Raw genomic sequence first — 18293 nt, forward strand, 5'->3', positions numbered from 1 at the left:
TATCCTAGAATTTCAGCACCAATTTTTGAAAATATTATTTTTCACCCATTGAATTATCTTGGTACTTTAAAAATACCAACTGAACATATTTGAATGTGAGTCTTTTTCTGGACATCTTATTCTATCTTATTATTCTATATGTGTATCCCTTATATCAGTATCTTACTGTCCTAATTACTGTAGCTTTATAATAAGTTTAGAAAGCAGGTAGTGTAAGCCCTCAAGCTTTGTATCCTTTTCCAAAATTATTTTGATAAGTCTAAGTCCTTCAATTTTCCATATACAGTAGTTGTCCCCTTATCCACAGGGGATATATTCCAAGACCCCCAGTGGATGCCTGAAACCACAGATAGAACCGAGCCCTATGTATACTATGGTTTTTTCCTGTACATACATACCTATGATAAAGTTTAATTTATAAATAAGGCACAGAAATAGATTAACAATAATTAATAAGAAATAGAACAATATACTATAAGAAAAGTTACATGAATGTGGTCTCTCTCTCAAAATACCTTATTGTACACATTTAATGTTTCTTCCATCTTACCTAAGCACTTACCACATGCTATGACCATAACTTTTGCAGTTTGAGGTGCTACAGAAAAACTATCACAAATTTTTTTTCCTTCACAACTTCACAGGTAGAAGGTTTGTTCTTACTGTAGATCATAGTAACCTCAGCATGTAATTTTTTTTTCTTCCCTTATTAAGTTGAGAACTTACACCTTTCACTTAAAGGAAGCACTTTACAGCTTTTCTTGACATATCCTAATTGCCAGCATCACTACTCTTGCCCTTTGGGGCCGTAATTAACAAAAAAGAGTTACTTGAACACAAGCACTGCAATACTGTGACAGTTGATCCAATAACCCAGTCAACCACTAAGTGACTAAAGGGCAAGATATGCTGGACAAAGGCACAGAGCAAGACAGCTTGAGATTTCATCCTGTTACTCAGAACAGAATACAAATTAAAACTTATGAGTTGTTTATTTCTGGAATATTTTCATTTAATAATTTCAGACCAAGTTTTACCACAGGTAACTGAAACCGTGGAAAGCAAAACCTTGGGTGGGTGGGGGAACTGCTGTAAACGTTTAGAATCAGTTTAATTCCTGAGGAAAAAACCAAGCCTGCTTTGAGTTTGATTGAGATAGCCTTGAAAATATAGATCAATTTTCGAAGAATTGACATCTGAACAATACTGAGTTACCTAATCTATGAATAAGGTATGTCACTCCAACTCTTTAAGTCTCCATTTCTCTTATCAATGGTTTGTAGTTATAAGTGTACAGGTCTTTCATATATTTTGTTAAATTTATACTTAAGTATTTCATGATTTTGATACTCTTGTAAATGTTTCTGTAAATGAAACTGATATTGAATAAATGTCATAACAGCAGACATCTTTGATATTTTCCTTGGTTTTAGGGCAAAAGCATGTAGTCTTTACCATTACATTTGAAGTTACTGCTAGGTTTTCTGAAGGCACCCTTTATCATATTAAGTAAATTCCCTATTATTGTTAGTTTGGCTGAGATCTTTTATAATGAGTATTGAATTTTGTTAATTTTCTTGCATATACTGAGTTGATCATCTGATTGAATCATGCCTGTTTTAGTATTGACAGTTTTTTTCATTACATTTTCTTTTTTCTTTTAATTTCTATAAGATTTGTACTTATATCTTTTTAATTTTTAATACTGATCATTTGTACCTTCTCTTTTTTCATCAACTTAGATCTTATCAATTTTATTGTTTTAATAGAAGCTTTTTTTTGGTTTCATTAAATTTCTCTAATGTTTTGTTGTCTATATCCTTGAGTTCCACTTTTACCACAGTTAGCTCTTTATTTTTGCTTCCTTTGTGTTTAACTTTCCTTTTGTTTTTAATTTTATTATTTTTTTTCTTCCTTTTAAAAAGTTTCTTAAGGTGAAAGCTTAGATCATAGAATATCTCACTTTAGATGCAACCCACAAATTTTGGTATGTTGTGCTTCTTATTTTAATTTAGTTGAAAATGTTTTTTTAGTTTATGATGTCTTCTTTGATTAATGCATTATTTAGAAATGGGTTGTTTAATCTCCAAATAGTTGAGGATTTTACAGATATCTGTTATTGAATTCTAAATTAATTCTGTTTGGGTCAAAGAACATATTCTGTGCAACATTAATTTTTGAAACGTACGGAGACATATGGTATGTTATATGGTCTAGCATATGGTCTATGTTGGTGAATGCTCCATATACATTAGAAAAGAATGTATATTCTGCCATATTAGGTAAAGTGCTCTACAAAAATTAAGCAAAGTTTTCTACTCCTACTTTGTTCGGAATTACATCATTTTTTTCCTGTAACTCTTGAAGTGATCACGTGAATCTTTTCTCCTTTATTTTATTAATGTGGTGATTTATATTCATTGATATGCAAATGTTTTTCTATGTTGTATTTTATGAATATATATAACTTAATGATATAATGTCTTTTTTATATGTTGCTGGATTTGATTGCTTAATATCTTATCTAGGACTTATGCCTCTCCTGTTCATGAGAGAATGGCCTTTCCTCTTTTTTTTCTTGTAAAGTTATTCTCAGATACTTTGGTGTCAAAGTAATTCTGGCCTCTAGTGGTATTGGGAAAGCTGTACTGATTTACAGCTACATGTAGATCAATGAAATTAGAACACTTCCTCACACCATATACAAAAGTAAACTCAAAATGGTTTAAAGACCTAAGTATAAGTCATGACACCATAAAACTCCTAGAAGAGAATATAGTCAAAACATTCTCTCACATAATTCACAGCAATATTTTCTTAGATCAATCTCCCAAGGCAAAAGAAACAAAAGTAAAATTAAACAAATGGGACCTAATCAAACTTATAGGATTTTGCACAGCAAAGGAAATCATCAATAAAACGAAAAGACCTACAGAATGGGAGAAAATATTGGGAAATGATGCCACTGACAAGGGGTTAATATCCAAAATATACAAACAGCTCATAGAGCTCAATATCAAAAAAACAAACAACCCAATCAAAAAATGGGCAGGGCTTCCCTGGTGGCGCAGTGGTTGAGAACCTGCCTGCCAATGCAAGGGACACTGGTTCGTGCCCCGGTCTGGGAAGATCCCACATGCCACAGAGCGGCTGGGCCCATGAGCCATGGCCGCTGAGCCTGGGCGTCCGGAGCCTGTGCTCCGCAACGGGAGAGGCCACAACAGTGAGAGGTCTGCGTACCGCAAAAAAAAAAAAAAAAAAAAAAAAAAAGGGCAGAAGACCTAAATAGACATTTCTCCAAAGAAGACATACAGATGGCCAACAGGCACATGAAAAGATGCTCAACATCTCTAATTATTAAAGAAATATAATTTAAAACCACAATGAGGTGTCACCTCACACTAGTCAGAATGGTTATCATCAAAAAGTCTACAAATAATAAATGCTGGAAAGAGAACCCTGCTGCACTGTTGGTGGGCATATAAATTGGTGCAACCATTTTGGAAAACAGTATGGAAGTTCCTTAAAAAAGTAAAAATAGAACTACCATATGATCTTGCAATCCCGTTCCTGGGCGTATATATGGAGAAAACCATAATTCAAAAAGACACATGCACCCCAATGTTCATTGCAGCACTACTTACAATAGCCAACACATGGAAGCAACCTAAGTGTCCATCGACAGATGAATGGATAAAGAAGATGTGGCACACATATACAATGGAATACTACTCAGCCATAAAAATGAATAAAATAATGCCATTTGCCATAGCATGGATGGACCTAGAGAATATCATACTAAGTGAAGTAAGTCAGACAGAGAAAGACAAATATTTTATGATAACACTTACATGTGGAATCTAAAAAATAATACACATTAATCTATATACAAAACAGAAACAGATTCACAGACATAGAAAACAGAGTTATGGTTACCTAAGGGGAAAGGAAAGGGAGGGGGAAGAACAAATTAAGAGTATGGGATTAACAGATACAAACTACTATACATGAAATAGATAAGCAACAAGGATTTACTGTATAGTAGAGGGAACTATATTCAGTATCTTGTAATAACCCATAATGAAAAATAATCTGAAAAAATATATACAACTGAATCACTTTGCTGTACACCTGAAACTAACATAATATTGTAAATCAACTATATTTCAACTTAAAAATTAAAACATAAGGGCTTCCCTGGTGACGCAGTGGTTGAGAGTCTGCCTGCTGATGCAGGGGACGCGGGTTCATGCCCCGGTCCGGGAAGATCCCACATGCCGCGGAGCGGCTGGGCCCGTGAGCCATGGCCGCTGAGCCTGCGCTCTGCAACGGGAGAGGTCACAACAGTGAGAGGCCCGCGTACCGTAAAAAAAAAAAAAAAAAAAAAATTAAAACATAAAAATAATGCTGACCTCATAAAACAAGTTACGAAGTGGTCTTTTTCTTTTCTCTGGAAATGTTTGCATAAGATTGCTGTTAGTTTTATCTTAACCATGAAGATATATTTGACTAGAGTCTTCTTTGTGGGAAATTTAAAAATTACAGATTACATTTCTATACAAAGCACTTCTGTAAGTAAGTAAGAGGGAGAAAATTCAGTGTTTACAAAACAGGCAACAGTCATGAGCAGGAACTTTATAGTAGTCATTCAAAAGGCCAAAACCTTTTTCAAGTGCCCAACTTCATTATTCACCTGGGAGAGGTAAATTAACTCCACCATGAAACATATTACCTACCACCTGAATGGCCAAAACAAAAATGACTGAAAATGTCAGATGATGGGAAGGATACAAAGCTACTAGACACTCACACAGTGCACTTCACAAAAGAGGATATACTAATTGCCAATAAATACACACAAAAGTGCACAACCACATTAGTTTTCTGGGAAATATTAAAACCACAATGAGATGCCTCTACATATCACACACACAGGCAAAGGTTTTCAAAGACAAATAACATAGGGTGTTGTTCAAGATGCAGAATAACGGGCACACAGATCCACTTTTTGAGTATAACTGCTTTGAAAAACTGGGTATTCGCAATTATGATAAAATATATTCATATGCTATGAGGATGTCACTAGTCCAAGCTATATACCCAGTATTCCCCATGTGATCAAAGGTACATGTGCAAGGATGTCCATGGTAGCACTGTTTAGAACAACTCAAATGTTCATAAATAGTAGAATGGATAAATTAATTGCAGAGTTAAAGAGTGGGAAATATACAAAAGTCACTGGTGCATAAAAAAATGATGACATGTGAGACAAGTATTATGGAGAATCCTTGCCATAGGAAAGACTTTGTTGGGATCTTGATTGTGATCTCTGCAAGAAATTTCATTTATCATTAGCTTCCACTGGTATATCTGAATGAGCATTGGGGAGTTTGCCCTCCTTGGATGCTGCAGAGCTTTTATAAGCCACTTCAATATGTGGCTAGTTCACAGCACAAAGGTATCTTTCTTTGTTAATTACATTGTCCCCCAAACTTAGCACATTTCTGATATATTTGCTCCATATACAAGAAAACACAGGCTTTTAATCTTGTTCCTTCTATTTCTGCTTGAAGACTGATTCTTGAATAGGCTAATGTCTAATGTTTGAATACTGTGTTAAAAGCAGCAAACAATAGAAAACACACTATTAATGCTCTGGCTATTTCCAACAATACACTGGCCAGACTCAGGAGACAACTGTTCTAATTTCAGTTATACAAGTTGTAAATTTTATACTTGTATGTACTTTGAATGAGGACTATCTAAAGCATATGTATGGGGCTTGAGTGATTAAATGACCTGAAACTTTTAACCATTCTAAATCTGAGGCTATTGGAAAGAAGCTATGTATGGTTTTAAGAATGAACACGAAACCCCTAAAATTGAGGAGGAGAAAGGCTATTTTTTTCTCGAGCAGATTTGTGAATGAAAAAGATTCCAATATTAAATGAAGGAAAGCATATGTGCAGCCAAAAGCATTATCTTTGGATCACATATGCGTCTTTTTGTCTACCAGCAAAAGAAAAAGTGTCTGACCCACTACTTTTTTCATTCAGGAGCTGAAAATCTTCAATAAAGCACAAAGGCTCAATTCTAGAAAAAAAATAGAGTCCAAATGAATAATATAATGTGGAACAGAAGCAGGTGCATGTAAAAATAAAATGCAATTTCATAACTGGATGAAAATCATATACTTCAGCATCAAGATGACAACCCTATTTTGCAGCCATAATTGCTATTCTTGTAGGAGCAGAGGCAGTCTTTATTCAGCATGCTTCTGTGTGTGAACATGTGTGTGGTGTGTGTGTGTGTGTGTGTGTGTGTGTGTGTGTGAGAGAGAAAATTATCAGAAGCTTATTATACTTTTATATACATTACATATACTTATGTATATATTTAATGTATATTTATATTTTATGTATTTCTAAAATATTTCATATATAGGCATATATATCTTTAAATGTTATTACTCTGGAATAACATATTGATTCTGTTGCCATATAAGGTAATATCAAATCTATGAAACTTGAGCAAAAAATGTATTATTTAAAATTGATCACAATTTGTGTTCTTTAGTTAAAAGTCTTAGTTCTCATTTCACACCTATGACAAATACTTATCTAATAACACATTTATCCCAAAGTCATTGTGATAATACACAGAAATTCCAAGCAGGCTTCTATGGAAGAAGAAATAATTACATACTTAAAATCAGTAATACTTCAAGACTTTTTATATCTTACATCAATAAATAAATTTTGATTAAACAAAATATTTAGGCCAAAGTATATTATTTTCACTTCTCAAAATAAAAGGTTTAAAATCTATGAATTTCTAGTTACATATACTGATTTTTTTAAACTAGTCATTTGTTTATTCTCTTAGAGTACACACATCATATGTGTTTGTGTGTGTGTGTGTATGTATATATATATATATATATATATATATATAAAAACATCCAAGGCAAATTTTACTTTTTAACAAATGGCTTAATCCATCTTTAAATTCATCTAGTTTGCATGGCTGCTGAATTGAAGGAGTTCAGGACCACAACTCTTTTCCCCATAAGCTTTTGTTTGTGTGTTTTACATTGAAAACTATATGGAGCTTGAAAAAATCATATTTTCATCAGTTTAGAATTAAAAACAAAGAAGTATATCTTGGATATGTTACATTTCTTTAACAGAGAATTAGCTAGTGGAAGTCTTTTTGCTTTGGTTTGGTTTTGGTTTTGTATTTGTTAAATGATTGGTTTCACTCCTTTGCATTTTGAAAAGACATAAGGCTAAACTTGTTCTAACTGATACTTCTAAACAAATCTGCTTGGATTTAACAGTAATATTTTTCTGACAGATATCTTTACTCATCCAACTTCTTTTCTCATGTTGAATCACCCTAGTATAACAAAATAAATCTTATGGTGTTCAACACTTTTTAAATCAAATTTGAAAAATATATTTGCTATTTAACCACTGTTACAGATGATTTTATTCATTCATTAAACATTGAAGTAGTAACTTAAAAGATACTCAAGGCAATTCACAGGAAAAAAATTAAGGTCAGAAGCAATTAGCGCTGCCACTCATGCAAAGCATCTGTTTTTATTTTTCTTTTCCATTTATAACTTGAGTTTCAAAAAGGAGATATATTTATGTTAAGATACTACAGATGACTCTCCTATTTTTCTTGTTTAGCTTGCTTCTCGCAATTGAAACAAGAATGTGCTTGTCAAATACTTTGCAGAATACAGGCTTCTGGATATTTCATTACATTTTTCAAAAAGTATAAATCACTTGCTACCAGTTTCAGAGGGAGCATCTTCAAATCTTGGTAATATATAAACAAGCTAACAAAATAAACTACTAAGAATGGAAATACTTACATGTAACCATTTTTTATGAAAAAAATATTAATGATAACTAGCCATATAGAATTTTGACACATAATATTCATTTCTCAGTTGAAATATTAACTATAATAAAATTAATTTAACAAATATTTAGATATACAAATGGTGGCTTGCATAGTAGGCATATATGAAGTATTTCCTTACTTTATAATTTAAATGAAAAATTTTTTAATTGAATATTTAGAATAAAGTACAGTATTTTTAAACCATGAGAGTAACTTTTTAAAATCTGTCATTTTCTATGCAGATCAAATTAATTACAGGTTGGAATGGCTGAATTCATTTATTAAGGAAACTTCCAAAATATTTTTTAACCTATTAAGTAATTTTTTTTTTACAAATGAATTGAAAAATTGAAAGAATCTTAAAGTACCCACTTCCTGCTCTTCATTTTGGAAACAAAAACTGATCTGTAGAGGATAAGTTACATGCTGTACCAGAGAGGATTTATGTTATAAGAAATACAGGCAAGATGAGGATCAGAAACAGAAAAAGAATTATTGGAAGAACATCAGGAAGCCAAAGAATCAGAATAGTAAAATAACAGACATGTAGGAAGATAGGTGTACCCAGCCAAATTCAAGAACGTGAAAAGCTTGGTCAGGACACCTCTGCTAGCACCACTGTTCCTGAATAAATGTCCCTGAAACCACCGGACTCATGATAACTGCTGCATCCACATGGCACAGTTTCTCAGCTTCCCCTGGTCTTTTTTGTTATGCCTTCAAGTTAATAAATCTCAGGCTCAGGACACCCTAATTGCCAGGCCAGTGTCATGCACCTATCTCATGGCTACTTGAAGGAAAGAGAGGAAATATGGCCACGATGGCTTTTGTAGTGAAACACAGGGCCTTCTGCCTAACAGGATTAACTCAAGTGGGAATCACCTCCCCTCCCCCACAAAAAAGAGTTGTTTAGATGTTGGGTTCCAAAAATAATAAGTGCACACCATAGACTTTCCAATATCCAAATCCATCCTTTCAAACTTTATTTTCCAAATTCAATGGACCATATTCAGTTACTACAAACAGTAACAAGTCACAGTCTTTAGATGATGCCTCAGTATTTGGTAAAGATTTTGTATCAGTATTTTAGAGTGTACCACCACTATGCATCCCACTTATAGTAGGAAGAAAGAGTAGAGACGAAGAAAGGCAAATTATTTAAAATATCTACCTATACATGACACAACAAGAGGGGTAGGAAACATGGGTAAGAGGATGCATTCTCTATTTTTGCAATTGTTCACCAGCCTGTAGGTATTTACAAGGTTTCCCTTCACCCATTCTGTGTTTGCATTTCTTCAGCCATCTCCTGAGCCGATTAAGAATTCATTAGGCACATGTATTTACTGCTGAGCGGTGTAGGGGTTTGCAACGAGCTTCCCCCCAAAAGTGCCCGTTTTGCATGAGGCTTATTTTGAGCTAAAGGTAATTGAGACCCTGTGGCCTCAAGATAAACTACTGCCCCTCCTTTAACCTAGAAGAATTACACCGGGGATTTTACCGGAAGAGAGTTATTACTGGAGATAAATTTTATCTAAGTGGCCCCATCTATACAGCGAGGCAAACATCTAATTATCAAACATCCGCTCTTCTCCTCCTCCCCCTCCCCCTCCCCCTCCTCCTCCTTCTCCCGTCCTTAGCTCGGAATGGCATATATATCTCATTTTACTTTTCTGTTTCTGAACCTCTCATGTATAGGGGGTCTCTGACCTTCTTATGTGTGTGGGGTTCCCATACATATGAAATTAAATTTGATTTTCTCCTGTTAATCTGTGTCGTCAATTTAATTCTTACACCAGCCAGAAGAACCAGAAGGGGAAAGTTTTCCTCTGCCTTGTGACAGTGGCTTTCCTCTGCGCTGAGTGGCTTTCTTTCATAAAGTTGCAGTAGTTTTCCATATCACTTACTTCCAGACAATGTAGTATAAGGAGTTGCTCCAGGGACCACCTGAGTTTCATAAATACTGCTCTGTTTTTTATTAGCAACCTTATTTCCCCTTAATAATTAAGATCAATCACTCCAACCAATGCCATAACTTCTCCCTACTCTTCCATCTTTTTCTTTTCTTTTTTTTTGCCTGTTTACCCAATGGCATTAAAAGGCTGAAATTTCTAGGTGTTAGTCATTTAGAATCTAAGAGAAATATTATTATATTTTATGGTGGAAGCATGCATTCCAGAGTAGTAAAATGAGAACCTAGAGGTATAAAGATCTGAAGTAAAATAGTGATTCAGATTTAATCACGAGAGACACCATCTCCATTTCCTCCTGTTATTACCTGAATGCTGGCTAGGGACCATCAGCTTCATATGTTATGCACTGATTCACATCTTACATGGCATCTTGTAAGACAGTGCAGTCTTATCCCTTTCAAGTCCCTGATCATCCAGTTAAGCCATAAACTGTTAGTGTCTGCTCATGAATTGCTATTTAGATTTAGCTCAGGCCAGCCTTTCAAGTAAGGTGAACTATTAAATGGGCCATTTGAAATTTGGGAAATGGGGAAGATTTTCCCTTCTGGGATATTCCTATCAAATATAACATGATCATCAACTTCTGGCATGGGCCATGCAGAACCATCTATTGGATTGGCCAAAAGATTCGTTCGCGTTTTTCCATAAGATGAATGGAAAAACCCCAACGAACATTTTGGCCAACCCAGTATAATCTGGGCTCAGACATCCTCAGTTTATTGTTTGTAGAAAACTCCCCATGAAGTCTTCAGTATAGGTTAAGGAGGGGGTGGGAATGAAGCGGAAGTAGGCATTCCTAGAGTTTTAATCACTGTCATCATATTACTAGATGTTGAAGCACTCTGGGCCCCATACCTGATTTTGGTGAATCAGAAATACACATTCATTTTATTCTGGGAAGATCAGCTTACATGGTCACCTGTTGTCCCATGGTCAAGGCTACAGAGTCCACCACGATTTTATATATAGAATAAGTCTATACTTTCTTCATGACATATCTATGTGTATATATCTATATATTTTTATTTATATCTGTATCTATATCTATATCATGACAAGAATATGGCCTTTCTAAACACCCTTATGTATTTTTTTTTCCTGTCTTTTGCTTACAAAACCTTGCCATAGTCTCTATATATCTAACATGGGCATTTTAGATAATATTGAATCTGCTTGGACATAATGCCCAAATTAAAGATCTGCTCTCAGTGCATCTTCAACTAGCTGGAGAGCACTTTCTGGATTTAACTCAAAGCACCTTTTGCATTAACTTAGTATATATTGAGTAGTACCTTTAATTGTTGTTGAATTAAAAATCTAAGGAAGACTCTGAAGTACTGTGTTTCCTTCTTAGTGGTAGCTGATGTAATCTGTTCTCTACTTTGGAAGGACTATTTTACCATGGTCCTGAAGACTAGACTCTCAGAAATGTTAGAATTTTTTTTCATTGGTTTATTGCTCTCTTTCTCTCACTTTGGCTAGCATGCTTCTTACAAAGATATGTGAGGTTTCTACTAACTCTTTGGGTTCTATCAGTATGATGGCATAATATAGTTGAACTGCATGGTAATGAAATGTTCCAGATTAAATTTGACTTTAGGTTTCATAGCCTTGAGGCAAGATATCTGTCCTTTTCAGGTGATAGCAAATAGCATCTATTTTTTGTTTTTGCTTTCTCAGCTCACTGCCAGTGTTTATTGTTTGTTTGTTTTCAAACTGATAGCTGTTAAAAGATGTCAGGAACTACACAGATTGACTCCAGGAAGGAAGCCCCATAAGGAACAGTGACTTATCAAGCACATTCACAATAATCCACTGTCATCCTCTGAGACACATCCACCTCCTTCGTTAGTCAATCTGTGATCTTGAATGGAGACATGATAGGCCTCTCTATTACTACATTTAAAAAAAATTCTTTGAACTCATCTTTGCAATTCTTTCAAGGATGCTGGATTCCCTTTCCTTTATTATTGTAGTTTGTGCAGATGATTTCAGAGACATCCACTTGCTTCTATGCAACAGAAAAGCCAATAGTCCATAAATTAGAGAGTCAGTGTGGGATCCTGTCATTTGTTGATACTATTTACAAATCATGCACTCAGCTTCTGGTAGAAGGAATGCAGAATATGTTTTGAGTCCACTGCAGTTCAACCATGAGGCAGCCTTAGAAAACAACTGAAGTTATAACCATACCCTTCTAAGCCTGCACCCTGACCGACAGAGTGAACTGGTGCTCTCGGTCCATATTACCAGGGGGTAATGTTTGTTCAGAGTCAGTTCAAAAAAGTCCCTTAAGAAATGGCGCACTGTGTGCATGGGGTGAGTGGTGAGAAAAAGAGAGGGTTTTACTCTGGGTCAGGAGGGGATGAGAAGGGCGTGGACAGGGTTGCAAACGTGAATGCCTACATGGGGCAGTTGATAATATAAATTAGTGCTAGACCTAGAGTCTGTCATACAGAGTGAAGTAAGTCAGAAAGAGAAAGACAAATACCGTATGCTAACACATATATATGGAATTTAAGAAAAAAAAAGTCATGAAGAACCTAGGGGTAAGACAGGAATAAAGACACAGACCTACTAGAGAATGGACTTGAGGATGTGCGGAGCAGGAAGGGTAAGCTGTGACAAAGCGAGAGAGAGGCACGGACATATATACACTACCAAACGTAAGGTAGATAGCTAGTGGGAAGCAGCCGCATAGCACAGGGAGATCAGCTCGGTGCTTTGTGACCGCCTGGAGGGGTGGGATAGGGAGGGTGGGAGGAAGGGAGACGCAAGCGGGAAGAGATATGGGAACATATGTATATATAGAACTGATTCATTTTGTTGTGAAGCTGAAACTAACATACCATTGTAAAGCAATTATACTCCAATAAAGATGTTTAAAAAAAAAAAAAAGAAACGAACACACCATTGTAGAGCAATTATACTCCAATAAAGATGTAAAAAAAAAAATTAGTGCTGCAGGCTGGGCAATAGAAGAATGTTCTTAGCTTCCACAAATAGATAGGAGTTCGCCTATATTTCTTGAGACACAAGGCCCTCTCTTGGTCTCTCTTTGGTTTCCCACTTTTGATAGAGAAGCGTTATGAGAAATGTTTTGCTTTCCTCTTAACTCTACCATAAACAACATCAGCCAAAGTTCCCGATACACATCTACAGATGCCGGGCTTCAAGTACCTGGAAGGCAAGGGCAGCACTGGGGACTGGGCACAGGATGCTGCCTACAGAAGCAGCAGGCTCTCCCTGCTTGGGTGGGGTGGAGGGAAGGAATTGGAACCCAGTATGGCCACATCTTCCAAATTTTCAATAGATGCCACTGTATGTAAAAACTTCTCATTTAAAATTTTTAACTAAACAAAATTTAAAATGTCACCTCAAGAATTAAAAAAAAAAAAAAAACCAGAAAACAAAATTTTTAAAGTCCCTCAAAAATCTTGTCCTTTCCCTTTCTTAAGTATATTTGCCCTGGTAAAGGACCATGGATCCTATAGTGGAAGACTGGGGGAATGGGCAAAGGATTTGTAATGTTATTATAGGGTATTTAAGAGTTGGGTTCCTCAGAAGCAGATCCAGTGACAAACAATAACGTACAAGTGACTTATTAAGGAATTATCTCCAGGAAAAACTATTAAAGAATTGGAGAAAGCAGGATAGGAAAGAGAAAGAAATTGAATGAGCAAATTTAGCTTATTCCGAAAGGAAATCCTTAGAGTATAAATTACACCTCAAAATGTTCTGAGTAGAGACAATGGAGCTGGGGTTTTATATTCTCCATCCAACAAGGGTTGCTTGAGGGGACACAAACACTCAGGCACTTCCTGCTCTCTGTTCATGTGGACAGAGCAGTTTCAATAGCCCAAAGGCAGTTTTCCAAAGAATCAGAAGTAAAGGCGCACCAAATTTGGAGGCCTGTCCACAGAAACAAACAAAAATAAGATGCAATGGGATCCAAAAGAAGCACTCACAAGGTCTAAAAGAAGTAATGTTCCTTCAATTAAAGTGCCATAGGAACCGCAAAGAATTGAGAGAGAGACCAGTGACTCAAGTTTGAGGTCCTTTCACCAGAGTTGGGGCTTTAACTTTAGACAAAACATGATTTCAGTGGGCTATCCATCTGTTTTGGCCCTAAGGATCCTATGATCAATTAACCATTGCCAAAGACCCCTGTATACCTGATCATTTGAAATAATACTGTGTACTAACCTTGTTGCTTATGTAAGCATGTCGCTCTGCTTACTGCTTGGGCTCTTTTCCCACTGAATGCTCAAGGATTATGTCATCCCTATGAAAATCAAAAGCCTTTTCAACTTTAGAATCTCTAACCAATAATCCAAAACTAAATAAAACATCCACCAAGGCATTTTTCAAAAATTTTAAGAATTACAACGTAATTCTTAAAACCTTTATGAAGGGAATTATCTTCTTGGCCATTTTGGGGAGGGGGCACAAATATGTGGGTAGGTGGGTCACGCATGTTGAAAATAATACAGCATTCCTATCATCTAAAATATATGATTTCATGAATTATTGGCACCTCAACTTTATTTAGAGTGGGTGATAAGTGAATTTAGGTCTCCATTTACTGCCTATATCATAGCTACCAGAGGGCAGAGAATAGTGAACACTCTGACCATTCACTTAAGAGCTCATTCAAATCTTTCTGTCCTCCAAAAGATATGAGTAAGAGTCTCTTTGTGGCTCTTGGTTCAGTGTTAATCATAGGCAGCGGGATAATTATAAGGTTGGATTTACAGGGGAAAATTTACTTAAAAATTAACGTGATAAATTTCTTCTTAGTTAAATTAGCAATTTTTAAATTAATTACTAATCAGCAAACAGTATTGTCAAGACTATGTTATCTTTTGACATCCAGAAAACCACAGAGGTTCTTCCGTTTGAAGAAAGTGTGTGAATAAGACATTGCATAACCGTATTTCTTCAACAGGTGTACTTGATATCAAGTGGAATATGCATTCGGTGAGTGTGGAGAGATAGGAGGAAAAAATTAAGTGTAAAACAATAATTGTACAGAATTGCTTGGGAAAATTAAAGACATATTGTTGACCATAGGAAGTTTATAAATTGGTAATAACTGTCAAAATACATTATTGACTGGCAGACTATATCTAGCTTTACGAATCTAGGATGTATAGGATTTTTGAAGAAACAATTTCTTAATTAAAATAAACCTTGAAAAAGCTTTGATACTAGGACTAAAAACTTACTCTAGAAGGAAAAGCAAGATGTAACAATAAGCAGTCCCTAATTTAGAGGAATTGTCTGTGAACTACTCATTTAGTATCAACCGTGATGAGGAAGAAGAAGCAAACATGGCATAGGTCTATTTATATATGTTTTGAGTCAAATGGGAGGAAATGCTACCAATGAAAGAGAATTTAGTACTTGTACCAGATATGTGACTCAGACAAATGTAAAACAAAACTTTAGAGAAAATAAGCTGTTTTATCCCTATTGGTAGGAGAAAGAAACTGGGGTTGGGTGAGCATTGAAAGAGACCCTTGTGGGAAATCAGGCAGAAAATTGAGTGGGAAATTAAAAGAAGATATTGGTCAGGACCACTGGGAAATTCATTTTAAAACACTATTCTAATAAGGGTATCTCTTTCTAAACTAGAAATATAGCATTGAATTTAGCACTCCCAAGCTTCAAAGAAATTTTAGTACACTCTCTTATACTCGGGGCTAAGGATATTTAACAAATTGAACCTGAGGAAAGTAAAAGCAGTAAAACAAAATTAGTAAAAACAATAGGAACAAAAAGCATTATGAGGGCATACCTACAAGAGTGCATACAAATAATAAAACAAAACAATTGTTCAAATAGTTGAAGGATTAACCATAGCCGTAACAGTTGCATTGGTAGTGCAATTGTGAAAATTATTGATAAGAGTTTACATATTTTAGCAGAAATCTGTATTTATATTGTGGATAAAAAAAATAACCAAATTCTTCTTTATTCTTTTTACTTTAATTTCTGCTGTTATTACATTTTAAGGTTTCCCTTTTTTATCTGAGTCCATAAAATGATATTCCAACAAAAAGAAACTATCAGACCCAATATAATTTATTTAGATGTATCCATGTGTCCAAAATAGGGATATAGTGGCCATTGGGACTAGACAAGCTTAGGCCATAAGCCAGGACTATCATGACAAGAGTTGGAATTATCTTTCCATCCTTTCATCCACCATTAGACACCTCTTCAAATTTCTTTGCAGTTAGAGAGAGAACCAAGAAAAACATCTTATCATTCCTGTTTGATAATCAAATTTCTATATTTATGCCCAGAGGGCATCCTTTCTTTCTTTAGCCATAATATTAGCATTAAAACTCAGAAACATATTTAGATATGCCAAAACAGCATGACTGTGTTTATGCTTTAAGCTTTTGGCCTGAACTCTTCTCAACATGATTTTATAAGATAATCGGGTCCATTACACTTGAAGTGCCAGGCTGATTGCTGTGGTCAGTACAGACTTCAACAAGAAGCTTTACAGATTCCCACTGCTGGGTAAAATCTCTCATGAGCCCTTATTTCAGCCACCTAAGGCAAACAGACCCTAGGGAATCATTAATAATTGCAGATCTCCTTTCCCACAGCTAACTTAGAAGCCCAAAGTTTGCAGACAACTTTCCCTCCTGTTTACCAACTTTACTCTCTATTTTCTCCATATTGTTTCACAATGTGGAGATCACACTCCACTAAGCTGGGAAAAATTAAATGGCACTCGGAATTTTCCCCAAACGTGTAGAAACCTTGAAACATTTGCAGGTCTTAATCTCTCAAAGAAAATCATATTATCATAAAACATAGTTAACACAGAAAAATCCTGTCTAGGCAGATCAATTTAGCAAATTTATCAGCTCCCTGAGGGTAGGGATCATGTGTGTTTTATGACTGCTGTTACATCTCTATGTTTAAAGAGTGCCTGGCCCAGAGGGGCCAATAAATATTTGCTTAACAAATGGGTGGATAAATAAATCTCCACGTTTATCTACCATTAACTCAGCACTTGATTTCTGCCTCAATCTAATCTGTGTTAGACTCACTTAGTATGAACCTATCTCCACTTCTGAATTATTAGCTATAATCAGTAGAAGCTGTCTCTTCTAGTATATCTCTGTACTTAATAACCTTTAGATTAATTTGACCTTCGTCTTTTCCTCAAGTGATTTTCATAGTGCTGTACACATCAGGAGACAGTAAAAAAAAATCCTGATGATAAATCTGCATGAACATATGATATCTCTGACTGGCTGCGAGTTGTTAGGCTTGTGGAGTGAATTCTTTAGACTCTGAGTTCCGTTTGTTTGTCTCATAATTTTTTTTTTCTATTCCTGTCTCGAGTCCATAGGAGATGATTATTCAATACTGGCTGTTTGATTAAAAGCAATCTATCAATAAATTAGGAGTTTGGGATTAACATATACACGCTACTATATATAAAATTGGTAAACAACAAGGACCTACTGTATAGCACAGGGAACTATACTCAGTATCTTGTAATAACCTATAATGGAAAAAATCTGAAAAAGAATATATATATGTAAAACTGAATGTTTAAAAAAGCAATACAAAGTTGTCTAATATATTCTCCTTTTAGAAAACTTTGCTCTCCTTACCTAACCTAACACAGATAGGTATTTTTCTTTCTAACAGCATCTCCTGATTTTAAAAAGAGTTCCTGATTCTACACTGTTAAAGCAATGAACAACACAGTTATAATTTTTTCTTGCTTCCTATGAACATTATGGAAACTGTTTTCCCCCAGCCCAGAAACTCACCATGACATATTTCACTTTGAAAGTGAATATGAACCAACATGACATATATGTTCCATATCTTTCACATTGAAGGTCTTAACCTAACTTGCCATCACTCTAGGCAGTATAGTTTGAAATAAATTATATGCCAAAGATAAACAACACTATGTTAAATGAATAGATGGAAAGAATTATACAAGCTCAGCTACAATATGCATAGAAGCAGTAAGCAGTATATGGGATAACTCACATCAAAGAGAATAGAAAAAAAAGATAAATTCTCAAAATCATAGTGCAATCTCAAATGTATCAAATGGAGATGGATAGAAATGTCACATATAAACATGTACACAAGACAATGACTTTTTAAACTATAGCAGCATATATTATACACTGAATACAATGTAATACATTTTTATGTGAGGTCAATAGCATTTCAATACTTAACTCTAAAATGTGAAATTGCAATGCAATAAAAAAATTCAATCTTTTTTGGTAAATTAATTCCATTACAGATGTAAGAAATACTTCAAACACTTCATACTTTTTGCAGTTCAGGTTCAGATCAAAAAAATTTTTTTTAGTTTACTATAGGACAGCATTTTTAAATTGATTT

The sequence above is a fragment of the Leucopleurus acutus genome (genome assembly GCF_964270905.1).
Source record: "Leucopleurus acutus genome assembly, chromosome: X".
Lineage (NCBI taxonomy): Eukaryota > Metazoa > Chordata > Mammalia > Artiodactyla > Delphinidae > Leucopleurus > Leucopleurus acutus.